This window comes from Xenopus tropicalis, chromosome 1 (genome assembly GCF_000004195.4).
Source record: "Xenopus tropicalis strain Nigerian chromosome 1, UCB_Xtro_10.0, whole genome shotgun sequence".
NCBI classification, from domain to species: Eukaryota; Metazoa; Chordata; class Amphibia; order Anura; family Pipidae; genus Xenopus; species Xenopus tropicalis.
Genome location: NC_030677.2, coordinates 15,051,272 through 15,067,385, shown reverse-complemented (window position 1 = coordinate 15,067,385; position 16,114 = coordinate 15,051,272).

Here is a 16,114-nt window from a genome sequence, read left to right as displayed (position 1 = left end):
GTGGCTCCCTGTGCTGTACTGTACATGATGGGACAATAACTGATATCCCCTACTGACAGCTGTACTTCAATTATATATTAGCAATTGTGTGCCCATATAAAGGCACAAGGCTGCAGGCTGAGTTATACAGGGAACTCTGAGTATCACTCATGTATTATAAGGGATAATGTACCCCCTACTGTAAATGATAAGGATATTAGCAGTCACTGAGGGGTTCTGTGCCCATATAAAGGCACAAGGCTGCAGGCTGAGTTATACAGGGAACTCTGAGTATCACTCATGTATTATAAGGGATAATGTACCCCCTACTGTAAATGATAAGGATATTAGCAGTCACTGAGGGGTTCTGTGCCCATATAAAGGCACAAGGCTGCAGGCTGAGTTATACAGGGAACTCTGAGTATCACTCATGTATTATAAGGGATAATGTACCCCCTACTGTAAATGATAAGGATATTAGCAGTCACTGAGGGGTTCTGTGCCCATATAAAGGCACAAGGCTGCAGGCTGAGTTATACAGGGAACTCTGAGTATCACTCATGTATTATAAGGGATAATGTACCCCCTACTGTAAATGATAAGGATATTAGCAGTCACTGAGGGGTTCTGTGCCCATATAAAGGCACAAGGCTGCAGGCTGAGTTATACAGGGAACTCTGAGTATCACTCATGTATTATAAGGGATAATGTACCCCCTACTGTAAATGATAAGGATATTAGCAGTCACTGAGGGGTTCTGTGCCCATATAAAGGCACAAGGCTGCAGGCTGAGTTATACAGGGAACTCTGAGTATCACTCATGTATTATAAGGGATAATGTACCCCCTACTGTAAATGATAAGGATATTAGCAGTCACTGAGGGCACCATGATCCCCCCTAAAATGATTGTGCCCATGTACCATTCTTGCCTTTATAACAGCCCTTAATGTAATTTTGCAGCTTTTTAATTTGAATCATTGGTAGAACAAAAATCGAAATAACTGAAAAACCATAATAAATGACAAACAAAGACCAATTGCAAATTGACTCAGCATATCACTGTCTACATCATATTAAAATGGAATATAAAAGTAAATTAACCCTTCAAAGGAAAATGTTCTGGTGAACGGAGGGGATATATACAGTATACCTGTATATGCAATAAAAACGGAGTGGCTTTGGTGGGGGAGATTTGCTCAAATTTCATACATGGTAGGAGGCCCTTTAGGACAGGAGGAAAGTGGAGTGACAGGGCAAGGATGAGGACCCAGGAAGTGTTAGGTGCAAGGGCTCATGGGGCTTGTAGTCCAGGCAGTGATTGGTAGATGGTAGGGGAGGTAATAAAAACGGCAAGTGGAGGGGGGTTTGGCGCCAATTTTACTGAACAGCCCCACCCACACACCCTATTGAGAGGCACTAGTCACAGCTATTGGTTGAGGAATAAGTGGCAGGAGTTAGTCAGTAGGAGCCATGGCGAATATTGTGCAGGTCAGAGGCTAGGGGTGGTGGTGATTAGCCAATGGTAAAAGGGGACATAAGATAAGGGGAGGAGTCTCTGGAATTTGTTATGCTGGTTAACAAAGGATCTCCATAGGAGCAGCCTTCAGCGGCTAGGGGTGGAGATCCCGCTGGATAGTGATATATATTAATGTGTTGGCATTGTAAAGTTATATGACTATTATTATATGCAATAAACTTGGCTGCGGCCTTTTCAACCCACACGGAGTCTGAGTGTTAGTGAGACGGGGGTGAGAGGTTTGGGGGAGGAAGGCTCAAGACTTGACGTTGCCCATGTCAAGCAAAATGAAGGGTTTATATGCCCTTTACAGTGGGCACACCAGCCATATAGTGTTTAATCCATAGAGATACAAACTCTGAGGCCGCTATCCCAGCGACTGCAGTTCCCCCCATACTAAAGAATATTGATGAGCGAATCTGTCCCGTTTCGTTTTGCCGAAAAATTTGCGAATCTTGTCTCGTGTCAAAAAAAAAATTGTTGTTCGCGGCTATTCTTTTGTCATGCAGCTATTCTTTTGTTGCCCGTGGCTATTCATTTTGTCGCTCACCTATTCTTTTGTCACCCGCGGCTATTCTTTTGACACCCGTGGCTATTCTTTTGTCGCCTGCGGCTATTCTTTTGTCGTTCACCTATTCTTTTGTCACCGGCGGCTATTCTTTTGTCACCCGCGGCAATTTTTTTGTCGCCCTCGGCTATTCTTTTGTCGCCCACGGCTATTCTTTTGTCGCCCGCGGCTATTCTTTTGTTGCACAGCTATTCTTTTGTCGCCTACGGCTGTTCTTTTGTCACCCACGGCTATTCTTTTGTTGCCCGCGGCTATTCTTTTATTGCACAGCTATTCTTTTGTCGCCCACAGCTATTCTTTTGTAGCCCACGGCTATTCTTTTGTCGCCCGCGGCTATTCTTTTGTCACCGTCGGCTATTCTTTTGTTGCACAGCTATTCTTTTGTCGCCCGCGGCTATTCTTTTGTGGCCCGCGGCTATAAGATGAAGCTCAATTTCTTATCGAATTCCCCCCGAGCGTTGCTGGCAGCCTGCGAGTGTCTCGATGGCACTGGAAGTTTAGCTGACAGTAATGACTCCGTGTCACAACAGATTACAAACAGCTTTCAGCCGCTCTCCTTACAGTACGTCCCAGCTTTAACCTATCAAACAGCCTTGGATGCATTTTAACAATTCACTTTTCCTCTGGAAAAAAAGAATAATAATAAATAATAAATTCAGCGTTTATCTTGTTTTACTGGAATTTTTTAAGATGAACTCTGCGCGAGCTTCCAGTTGGAGAGGAGCCACATTATTACTAAGGTGTCTGGCACAATGGCAAAAGGAGGCTAATAAAACAAAAAAAAATTCTGTTATTAGAAAATGATGTTTTTCTGCCCAACGCCAAGTCATGGGATTTATTCATAGGCGCGTTGATTGTATAAGAATTAAGTCCTAATGGGTTTGGAGCCTCTAATGTGACTCTAATCTGAGATAGGTCTTATAAACGTCTAGGATCTTAAACCAAGTCTTCCAAGTGTCTATCAGGTAGGGAAGGAGAAACAATAGGATTACCTGGCTCGAGATGTTTTCCACTACATTAGCCAAAAAGGCAGGTTTATCCAATTGGCCTTCCATGGAGGAGATCAAATGCTCGCTTTAGTTGGGGATTACACCAGGAACAGAATGTGAGAGCGAGCAGAAGAACGGGGGGAACGTGCCCATCATCTCCTGCCTCTATTAAGACCCACTGACTGGCTCTACACACGCCATGTAAGCTCGGCGCATCCAGGCAAAGCGCGAGGAGACTCTACGGGCTGTGAGCTCACACTTCATAAAATAGGGTTTCCATAAGCCATCACTTTATTTAATAAACAACAGTAGCTTCCAGTTATTCTGCCGGGAAGCAGCCAAGGTTTTATGTTCTTTGTGCAGCGGGATATTCTCTCGCAGACCCTCCCTACTGTAGAAAACAGAACCGTGTAAGATTTCCCCAGAGCCGACTCACTAGAGCACATTTTACTGCACTCCAAATTTCTCAAAGCAGACACACTGACTCCACTTTTCTTTATTCCCCCCCCCCTTTATCTGACACCGACCAATAGGAACGGCTCCCGAATATATGTTTTCTTGCCTGTTAGGGGGAAAAAAATAAATAAAATAGTAGTAAATTGAGGGTATATAGAATTTTCCTCTCTGTACTCTCCGTAACATTCCGGCCCACTGGGACCTCATTAAGCGAGATACAAAACTCTCCGGGTTGTAACATGTTTTTACAATAGTTCAAGGGGAATGATGGGAAAGAAAAGGAAAAGAATGCCAAGGAGGTACAGAAACAGAACATTTCAGGATTCATTATTCTTTGTCTTCAACAGATTAACTGAATGAAATAGGACGGAGCGCAGTTTGAAAGATTTGGGCAATTTTTTTAGCTGTTAGCAAAAAAAGGTATATTTTTTCCACAAAGATGGGGGGGCGTCGTATGGCCTCGTTATTTCTTTCCTCATTCGGCAGGGGAAGGGGTTCCTGATGGCTTTAATAAAGAAAATAAACATTTTCATGTAAAATAGTTCAGAAAACAGTTCCAAAAACTTTTGCAATTTACATACATTTGTTTCTAGTTTTCAAGATATTAGCAGTTTTATAGTTGTATTTTTAGATATTATTTCATTAATTTTATGGTATTAATTATATTTAATTACTTAGTAGTAATAGTAGGAGTGGTGTATATTCCCTCTAGACTAATTCATGTAACATTGTTCAGAGCACAATTCCAAAAACTTTTGCAATTTACATACATTTGTTTCTAGTTTTCAAGATATTAGCAGTTTTTATTTACATTAGATATTATTTCATTATTTTTATGGAATTAATTACATTTAATTACTGTGTATATTCCCTCTAGACTAATTCATGTAACATTGTTCAGAGCACAATTCCAAAAACTTTTGCAATTTACATACATTCATTTCTAGTTTTCAAGATATTAGCAGTTTTATAGTTGTATTTTTAGATATTATTTCATTAATTTTATGGTATTAATTATATTTAATTACTTAGTAGTAATAGTAGGAGCGGTGTATATTCCCTCTAGACTAATTCATGTAACATTGTTCAGAGCACAATTCCAAAAACTTTTGCAATTTACATACATTCGTTTCTAGTTTTCAAGATATTAGCAGTTTTATAGTTGTATTTTTAGATATTATTTCATTAATTTTATGGTATTAATTATATTTAATTACTTAGTAGTAATAGTAGGAGCGGTGTATATTTCATGTAAACTGTACATACATTTTTTCTAGTTTTCAAGATATTAGCAGTTTTATAGCTGTATTGTTATATATTATTTTAGTAATTGTATGGTGTTGATTACATTTTATTACTTAGTAGTAGGAGCCGTGTATATTTCCTCTAGACTAATTCATGTAAAATTGTTCAGAGCACAATTCCAAAAACTTTTCCAATTTACATATATTCGTTTCTATTTTTCAAGATATTAGCAGTTTTTATAGTTGTATTTTTATATATTATTTTATTAATGTTATGGTATCTTAATTACTTATTAATTATTTACTTAGTAGTAGTAGGAGCAGTGTATATTTCCTCTAGACTAATTCATGTAAAATGTGTATATATCTTTTCTAGTTTTCAAGATATTAGCAGTTTTATAGTTGTATTTTTATATATTATTTTATTAATGTTATGGAATCTTAATTACTTATTAATTATTTACTTAGTAGTAGTAGCAGCAGCAGCATTGTTTTTTTTTTTCATTATTAGATAAAAAAACTGCAAATATCATAAGAACTAGAAAAAAAAGAATGGAAATTGCAAAAGTGCTTAGAAGGGTTAGAATGCTCTGAGTAATTTTACATGAATTTGTTCAGAGTATTACCATTATTTCATTTAAATGGAGTACATTAAGGGGCATATTTATTAATATTGGAGACAAACATCACCGGTGATGTTGCTCATAGCAACCAATCAACAATTAGATTTGAAAAGTCACCTACAAGCTAGAAAACCAAAGTCACCCCTCAGTTGCTTTCAGGGTTTACATGTTCTACATGTTTTATTCAAAGGTTCCACATATATAAGCCCCACACATAAACCCCCATATGCAATAAAAGGTACTAAGTTTGCCCAGTAGAAGTAACCTATAGCAACCAATAAGATGTTAGTTTTAATCAGGTGACCGGTAAATGTCACCTGCTGATTGGTTGCTATGGGTTACTGCTCCTGGGCAAACTTAGTGCTTTTTATGACATAATCATTTAACCATTAAATAAACCCAATAGGGCTGTTCTGCCCCAATAAGGGGTAATTATATCTTAGTTGGGATCAAGTACAGGTACTGTTTTATTATTACAGAGAAAAGGGAATCATTTAACCATTAAATAAACCCAATAGGGCTGTTCTGCCCCCAATAAGGGGTAATTATATCTTAGTTGGGATCAAGTACAGGTTCTGTTTTATTATTACAGAGAAAAGGGAATCATTTAACCATTAAATAAACCCAATAGGGCTGTTCTGCCCCAATAAGGGGTAATTATATCTTAGTTGGGATCAAGTACAGGTACTGTTTTATTATTACAGAGAAAAGGGAATCATTTAACCATTAAATAAACCCAATAGGGCTGTTGTGCCCCAATAAGGGGTAATTATATCTTAGTTGGGATCAAGTACAGGTACTGTTTTATTATTACAGAGAAAAGGGAATCATTTAACCATGAAATAAACCCAATAGGGCTGTTCTGCCCCCAATAAGGGGTAATTATATCTTAGTTGGGATCAAGTACAGGTACTGTTTTATTATTACAGAGAAAAGGGAATCATTTAACCATTAAATAAACCCAATAGGGCTGTTCTGCCCCAATAAGGGGTAATTATATCTTAGTTGGGATCAAGTACAGGTACTGTTTTATTATTACTAATATTATTTTTTAATTAATGTTAATAAGTCTTAGAAACAGTTAAATAGCAGAGTGCTTGATAATTCAGACTCCTGTATGGCACCAATCCAAGCCATTGTGCCTAACAAGTAAAGAGCAGTTTGAGATGCACGCTGCGGAACCAATTATATCCATGTCCATGATACTTAATGCAGGTGATTCCATAAATCCAAGGTTCTATCTAAGCCAAGATGCAGTTTCACTGAGTTGTAGCCAAACCTCAACTGGTTCCCTTGGGAATATCCAAGAAAACAATCACATCCCTGAGTGCTGCATTAAATCTTCCATTCCTGCTGACTTCACAAGAATTACCTCTAGCCTTCTAGCCCTCAAGAACAGACCTCTCCATGCAAAAGCAATACAAAAATATATATATATTTATATACACAAACACACTTCATGTCTTTTAGTCTCATTCTTTATGAGAAAGCAACAATGGATTCCCAATCTAAGGGTATAGATAATTACGCAAGACACTATTCTTTGGAATAACCAAAGAGGTGATCTAAAGAGGGTTACCAAGATCATGTGATGGGACGTAGACTGGTCATGGAAGGAACGGATCTTTATTTGTTTGCATATAAAGGTCCCCATACACGGGCCGATTTTAGCTGCCGATACTGGTCCTTTAGACTGATTCGGCTGCTTATTTGCCCGCGTATGGGCAAGAACGATCTGGCAAGTTTGATTTTTAGATCGGATCGGGGCCAGCAAACCAATGGCGCTTATTAGGGACAAACGACTGAATTAGCCCGATATCGCCCACCCGTAGGGAAATACAATGACGAAATAAATGATGAAATACAATGAAATGCTGTTCTGATAGGATATAATAAATCCTTCCTTAAGTATTACAATGGAATGTTCGTAAGTAGTGATGAGCAAATCTGTCCCGTTCGCGAAACGCATTTGTCACGTGATTTGTTTATTGTCACCCGTGTCTATTTTGTCACCCGCATCTATTTTTTGTCGGCCGTGGATTTTTTGACGCGACCTCACCTTTTTACGCGACCACGCCAAATAAGATGCAACCGTGCCCATTTATACACAACGCGCCCTTTTTTGATGCAACCGCGCCTAATTTGACAAGACCATGCCCTTTTTTGATGCAACCCCACCTAATTTGACGCGGCTGCGCCAAATTTGATGCGCGACAAAAAACATTCGGTGCAACAAATTTTTCAGCGGTGAATTTTCACAAAAGTTTCACAAAACAATTCGCCAATGGCAAAATGTGAAAATTTGCTGCGAATCCATGGCTGCCAAAAAAATGAACTCATCACTATTCGTAAGAACTTGGGTGAACTTCTTTTGGTTTCCTTACGTTGGTGGGTCCCAGCAGGGTCCGACTGGGCCGCCGGGACACCGGGAAAAATCCCGGTGGGCCCTGGCTCTAGTGGGCACCGGCGGCCCAGACCCAACCTTGCTGGCGCTCACCCTCCCGAACGCTCCTCCCCTGACGCGTCAAATTTATGCGCTCGGGGGAGGATATCGGGTGGGGGCCCTGCGAGGGAGGTTAGGGGGGTCCCTATGGGGGGATTAGAGGATGTGCCCGCAGGGCCCCTGGGACAGGAACCCCGGTGGGCCCTTCACACCCCAGCCCGACCCTGGGTCCCAGTACCCCAGAAATGTGTATTTTGCCATCTGTTTTTGTAGTGGAAATCTACCCACTAATATAACATTCAGTATATTGCTATTGTTATGGCTTATTCATGATATCGGGGGTCTCTACCCAAACGGACCCCTTTCATTCTCCTGCCCACAGCTAAATTACTGTTATTACACTGAGTCTTTCATTTTTTCCTGCTTTTTTTTTTTACATTACGATGGCTTCAGCCAACTAGACCATTAAACGCGATTACAGCTGATTACTGCGCTAATACTCTGGTTTGTGTCTCAAAAGTCCATTTATTCTGCATTAAAAAAAAAAAAGTAAAGAATAAATAAATCTACTCAAGGATAATTTAGGGATGTGAAACTGGAGAACTGGACAAAGTCGGGAAAATAATAATATGAAATGGGCTTTGTAGCAGAACCGAGAGACTCGGAGTGGGAGCCATTATACTCTATTGATCCAGGCTTATTGTTTGCATAGAACATTCTTGGCTTTGAAGCTGGCATTGCCGTACTACTGACCCCCCCCACCACATCAAACCTTATATCATTAAGAACAGCACCTCTGGTGGTTATATACCAATGTTCCTGATCCTTTGCTATTATTCCCCTTGTAGGATAGTTCTCATTGCTGATGGATGGTGTTTTTTGATGAAGCAGAGAAACCATCACAGTTAAGCTGAGTGGGCTAAAAGGAGCCAAGGAACCCTTCGCAATGCAAGACATAATTTTGCATTTTGGCATCTGTACATTTTTTGAAAAACCTCCAAAGAATTTTTGCAGCAACAAAACGCCCATAGACCCAAATGTAATTTGTACCAAAAAGTCCTACATTTTTTGGCAAAGTGAAACGGGACAGAGATGCTCATCACTAGTGCAAAATACAAATGAATCCATGTTCCTATATCTTGCACTGATCACAAATGAAAGTAAATGACCAAAGCTCTCACTATTTGGTTGGCCGATGTAATAAAACAGTACCTGTACTTGATCCCAACTAAGATATAATTACCCCTTATTGGGGGCAGAACAGTCCTATTGGTTTTATTTAATGGTTAAATGATTCCCTTTTCTCTGTAATAATAAAACAGTACCTGTACTTGATCCCAACTAAGATATAATTACCCCTTATTGGGGGCAGAACAGCCCTATTGGGTTTATTTCATGGTTAAATGATTCCCCTTTTCTCTGTAATAATAAAACAGTACCTGTACTTGATCCCAACTAAGATATAATTACCCCTTATTGGGGCAGAACAGCCCTATTGGGTTTATTTAATGGTTAAATGATTCCCTTTTCTCTGTAATAATAAAACAGTACCTGTACTTGATCCCAACTAAGATATAATTACCCCTTATTGGGGGCAGAACAATCCTATTGGGTTTATTTCATGTTTAAATGATTCCCTTTTCTCTGTAATAATAAAACAGTACCTGTACTTGATCCCAACTAAGATATAATTACCCCTTATTGGGGGCAGAACAATCCTATTGGGTTTATTTCATGGTTAAATGATTCCCTTTTCTCTGTAATAATAAAACAGTACCTGTACTTGATCCCAACTAAGATATAATTACCCCTTATTGGGGCAGAACAGCCCTATTGGGTTTATTTAATGGTTAAATGATTCCCTTTTCTCTGTAATAATAAAACAGTACCTGTACTTGATCCCCACTAAGATATAGAAGATTTAGATGGAGAAGCTTCAGATATTTTACATTATAGGGGGCATCAAGTGATTTATAAAGAGGGGCATAAGACGTTATATTAATTATTCCCTCGCTACGAGCGCCGTGTCCCTAAACGAACCCTACTCCCAGCTCACACACAGCCTTCGCTCCATGTCCAAGTTGGGGCTTTTCAGATGTTTTTCTCCATTTTTAAATGTCTACATAGGATTAACAGTGAAACGGTCTAGGAAAGGGGAAGGGAAAAAAACTGATTTTGATTTAAAGATATGCCACAAGGGCCTGGCTCTAATTACTGAAGAAGTTCAAAGCAAATATCTCCGGCTCACTACGGTATGTTCCGCCGCTGCTGCTGCTGCTAAAATCAATACCATTACGGGGAGAAAAAAAAATCTTCTTATAGAAAACACATGGTTTTGCTTTCCCACCGCCGCGACTTGAGCTGCCTCACCTCATTGATCACTGCACAATAAGACAATGGCTTGAACCTGAAAATATCTCTGCGCCATTCCTCTCGGTCTCGCCCAAACGTCTCGTCGTTATTTGATAAGCGAAATTATTTTTTGACGTTTGCTGAAAGGGCCGATTGAAACCGAAGAACAAAATGGACGATCTATTTTCTGACATTAATGTACGTCGACTTCTACGGGAAAACAGAATCGGAATTTGAGCGCTTTTTTCGCCAGGCATGGATTTGCAGCGAATTTCCGCATTGCGCTATTGGCGAATTGTTTCGTGAAATTCGCACAGTGGAAAATTTTTCAATTCCGGCACGGTCTCGTCAAAAACAGAGCGTGCAAATTCCAGAGCAGTTGCGTCAAATCAGGTGCGGTCGCGTAAAAAAAAAAAAGAATGCGTCAATTCCGGCACAGTTGCGTCAATTCTGTTCGTGGTCACATCAAATCGGGTGCAGTTGCATAAAAAAAACAGTGCATAAATTCCAGCGCAGTTGCGTCAAATTGGGTGTGGTCGCGTAAAAAAAATAAGAATTTTTTTCCGGCACAGTTGCATCAATTCCGACGTGGTCGCGTCAAATTCATCGTGGTCACGTCAAATCGTGCGCGGTTGCGTCAAATTGGGTGCGGTCGCATAAAAAAAAAGAACTAGTCAATTCCGGCACAGTCGCGCCAATTCCGGCGAGGTCGCGTAAAATTTGTCATGGTCGCATCAAATTTGGTGAGGTTGAGTGAAAAAAAGAGCGCGTCAATTCCGGCACGGTCGCATCAATTCCGGCGGGGTCGCGTGAAATTGGTTGTGGTAACGTCAAATCAGGCGTGGTTGCGTCAAATCGGGTGCGGTCGGGTAAAAAAAAAGAACTCATCGATTCCGGCACAGTCGCGCGGTCGCGTCAAATTGATTATGGTCGCATCAAATCGGGTGCGATCGAGTCAAAAAAAGAGTGTGCTCGCGTCAAAAAAGTGCGGGCGACAAAAAAATAGACACGGGAGACAGAAAATAGACGCGGGCGACAAAAAATCGTGTGACAAATGCGTTTCGCAAATTTTTCGCGAATTTTCTTACCATTTTGCGAAATTTTTAGGGCGAAGAGAAACAGGACCGATTCACTCATCACTACTTTTAATTGTTTACTATGGTGATAGGAAGCGGCCATCTTGCTTATTACTAGTCTGAAGGGAGGAAGGAGTGGCCAAAGGAAAAATTCATAAGAAACATGGACTTATAGCTTCCTGTCCCCTCAGTATTGCCAGCTATCTACCTGGTTTTCGAGTTATTTGCCTTCTTCTACCCCTTTCCAGCTTCCAAATGGGGGTCACTGACCCCGGCAGCCAAACCCTATTGCTCTGTGAGGCTCCAATTGTATTGTTATTGTTACTTTTTATTCCTTATATTTGTATTCAGTCTCTCTCCTATTCATATTCCAGTCTCTTATTTAAACTACTGCCTGGTTGCTAAGGTAAACAAGACCATAGCAACCAGATTACTGGGAGAGCTGCTGGACAAAAAGCTAAATAACTTAAAAACCACACAAAATAAAAAAATGAAAACCAATACCAGGATTCGGCCTTTTTTTTTAGCAGAATTCGGGCAAATCCACACTCCTGGCCGAACCGAATCCGTCAAATCATGTGATTTATTTTGCAACATAGATACAGAAGTTGAAAATTGTTCTCTTTAACCCTTTCTTTTCCTGATTTACAAATGCAAATTAGTATTTGGAGTCGCTTCAGTATTCGCCAGAATGTTTCATGAAGGATTCAGGGTTTGGCCAAATCCCGACTCATAGAATATCAATTAGTGATTAGTCCCATTTTGCTTCGCCATAAAATTTTCACGGAAGTTTCGCAAAACAATCCAATGGCGAAATATGGAAATTCACTGTGAATCCATGCCTGGCGAAACAATTCGCTCATCACTAGTGATGAGCGAATCTGTCCCGTTTTGCTTCGCTGAAAAATTAGCGAATCTTTCAAAAGATTAGCGAAACAGCGAGAAATTTGTGAAACGGAGAAAATGTCGCGCGTCAAAAAAAATTGTCGCCCGCGGCAATTCTTTTGTCGCTCCCGCGCTATTATTTCGCCGCCCGCAGCTATTATTTAGTCGCCTGTGGCTATTTTTTCGTCGCCCACGCTATTATTTCGTCACCCGTGCTATTATTTTGTCGCCCGCGGCTATTATTTCGTCACCCATGGCTATTTTTTCGTCGCCTGCGCTATTATTTCGTTGCCCGCGCTATTATTTTGTCGCCTGCGCTATTATTTCGCCGCCCGCAGCTATTATTTAGTCGCTCACGCTATTCTTTTGTTGCCCGCGCTATTATTTCGTCGCCCACGCTATTATTTCGTCGCCCACACTATTATTTCGTCACCTGCGCTATTATTTTGTCGTCCGCGGCTATTATTTCGTCGCCTGTGGCTATTTTTTCGTCGCCTGTGCTATTATTTAGTTGCCCGCGCTATTATTTTGTTATTTTTGGACACACAGCGAATTTTTCCGCAGCAAATTTTTTCATCCTTTTCGCAAAACAATCCGCCAATGGCGAAACACGGAAAATCGCTGCGAATCCATGCCTGGCGAAACATTTCGCCCATCACTACTCATCACTAATCTATTTCATACTAAAGGTCAATTTAAAGGTAAACAAACAACCCCTTTAAAATGTAAAAATACGAATTCAACCATTCGACCGTTCATTTCAACATGGCTGCCAAATTTCAGACTATTTTACTCTTCAACACTTTTAATTGAAAAATAGCCTGAAGTGTGAAAATACAAGATTCTTTGGCTTCTACTAGTGATGAGCGAATCTGTCCCGTTTCACTTTCTCCAAAAATTTCTCAAATCTTTCAAAAGATTTGCAAATGGAAAAAAATTGTTAAGCGCACATCATTTTTGTTCACGAAATCAGCAAAAAGTTTTTACTCAGGCAACAATTTTTTTACTTTTTCGTCACGTGGTGAATTTTTACTTGGCGCATTTGGACGCCCATTTCGTGAAACAATCTGCCAATGGGGAAATGCAGAAATTCACATGAATAGCGATGGGCGAAAAAATTCGGCAGGCATGGATTTGCATAAAATTTCCGCGTTTCGCTATTGGCAGATTGTTTCACTAAACGAGTGAAAAAATTTACTGCAGAAAAATTTGCTGCACGTCCACAAATAGTCGTGAACATCAAAAGAATTGTCTCTCATGTCAAAAAGGATTGTCACGTGTCAAAAGAATTTTTTTACACACAACAATTTCGCCGTTTCGCAAATCTCCATCTTGCCCTACTGTCTCCATCTTGTCCTACTGTCTCCATCTTGCCCTACTGTCTCCATCTTTTTCTACTGTCTCTATCTTGCCCTACTGTCTTCATCTTACCATACTGTCTCCATCTTGCCCTACTGTCTCCATCTTATCCTACTGTCTCCATCTTGTCCTACTGTCTTCATCTTGCCCTACTGTCTCCATCTTGCCCTACTGTCTCCATCTTGCTCTACTGTCTCCATCTAGCCCTACTGTCTCCATCTTGCCCTACTGTTTCCATCTTGCCCTACTGTCTCCATCTAGCCCTACTGTCTCCATCTAGCCCTACTGTCTCCATCTTGCCCTAATGTCTCCATCTAGCCCTACTGTCTCCATCTTGCCCTACTGTCTCCATCTTGCCCTACTGTCTCCATCTAGCCCTACTGTCTCCATCTTGCCCTACTGTTTCCATCTTGCCCTATTGTCTCCATCTAGCCCTACTGTCTCCATCTAGCCCTACTGTCTCCATCTTGCCCTACTGTTTCCATCTTGCCCTAATGTCTCCATCTAGCCCTACTGTCTCCATCTAGCCCTACTGTCTCCATCTTGCCCTACTGTCTCCATCTAGCCCTACTGTCTCCATCTTGCCCTACTGTTTGCATCTTGCCCTACTGTCTCCATCTAGCCCTACTGTTTCCATCTTGCCCTATTATCTCCATCTTGCCCTACTGTCTCCATCTAGCCCTACTGTCTCCATCTTGCCCTACTGTCTCCATCTTGCCCTACTGTTTCCATCTTGCCCTATTGTCTCCATCTTGCCCTACTGTGTCCATCTTGCCCTACTGTCTCCATCTTGCCCTACTGTCTCCATCTTGCCCTACTATCTTCAGCTTGCCCCACTGTCTCCATCTTGCCCCACTGTCTCCATCTTGCCCCACTGTCTCCATCTTGCCCCACTGTCTCCATCTTGCCCTACTATATCCATCTTGCCCTACTGTCTCCATCTTGCCCTACTGTCTCCATCTTGCCCTACTATCTCCATCTTGCCCTACTGTCTCCATCTTGCCCTACTGTCTCCATCTTGCCCCACTGTCTCCATCTTGCCCCACTGTCTCCATCTTGGCCATCTCGCAAATTTCCCGGCGAAGCAAAGCGGGACAGATTCGCCCATCACTAGCTTCTACATGTACTTGCCAGTTTTTAGACGGCAATTTTTTTAAAAATTTCCGTGCTTAAAACATCTCAAAAGATTTTGGAAACTCAAATCATGAATTTTACTATGAAAAACTTGAATTGCAGTAAAAGGTCATATTCAAATATAAATAATCTGTTGAGTTGAAAGATTATTTTTGTGAGTGAGAAGCTGAATCCTGACTCCAGAAATTGGGGGAGGAAATATGTCTGGAATTTATAAACTGTCGGTCAGTGTGAAGGACTGAGGGAAATGACACACAGGGGAGTGTGAGCCAATCAGATTGCTGGAGGCGTGGCCTTGCTCCTCTCACTGTTACACATTGTATAAAGGGGTCGGTGGTCAGTTCAGCCAATAAAAGCAGCACATTTGCCAGAGAAATGCAGATTTACCGGTCAAACAAATATATTTTAGGTGAAAACTGTTTTATCTTATGGGCGAAAATCCTGCAAAATCTGCTCCAACAAACTCAGCCGACTGAGGTGAAAAGTCACGTCGAGTTCTCGAGCTGCGAGAAAATGTAGCGCCGATAGGAAAATGACTCAATGCGTTTGTCTCACACACTTTTACTCCCAAGAAAATGCTACGGAACGATCCGCCCAGGAACGAATAGAAAAGAAAGAAAATGTTTCCTGCCATTCGATAAATGTGCCCCTTTCTATGATATTGGGGGTCAAATTCAAACCAAAAGGGCAACGCTCTGTTATATTCACTTGCCCTTAGAATGGAACACTTAGGGGTATATTTATCTACTGTGTAACAGTGCAGTGAAGCATTACCGGTGATGTTGCCCAGGGCAACCAATCAGCAATTAGATTTCAACAGTTAGAAAACCAAAGCAAAGCATCTGATTGGCAGCTTTGAGTATTGATGAGCGAATTTTTTTCGCCAGGCATGGATTTGCAGCAAATCTCCTCTTTTCGCTATTGGCGAATTGTTTCGAGAAACTTCCCGTGAAAATTTGCCACGGAAAAATTTGTCGCGTGGAAATGTTTTTGTCGTTCGTCAAACCGGGGCGCGGTCGAATAAAAAAAAGGGTGTGGGCGCGTCAAAATTGGGCACGGTCGCGTCAAAAAAAAGCATGGGCGACAAAAATAGATGCGGTTGACAAAATAGATACGAGTGACAAAAAAAAATCATGCAACAAATGCGTTTCACCAATTTTTCTCCATTTCACAAATTTTCTTGCCGTTTCTTGCTGAATTTTTGGCGAAGGAAAACGGGACAGCTAGCAGCAACCTCACCGGGAAGGTTTTACTCCAATTTTTACACAGTATGATAAATATACCCCAAAGAGTTTGGTCTTTGCCAGTTCTACATCCCCAGTAGGTGGAACATGGATGAGCCTTGAAATGCCCCCAACTCCCCCATCATGTAGAAGCCCAGTCTGGGCTGCTTCATAGCGCAATGTTGTGCTGCTTAGGGTTCCACCAACCCTGGGATTGTTAAATGACCCTCCTTTTTTATTATATGAGTTCACTGATCAGTTCAGTC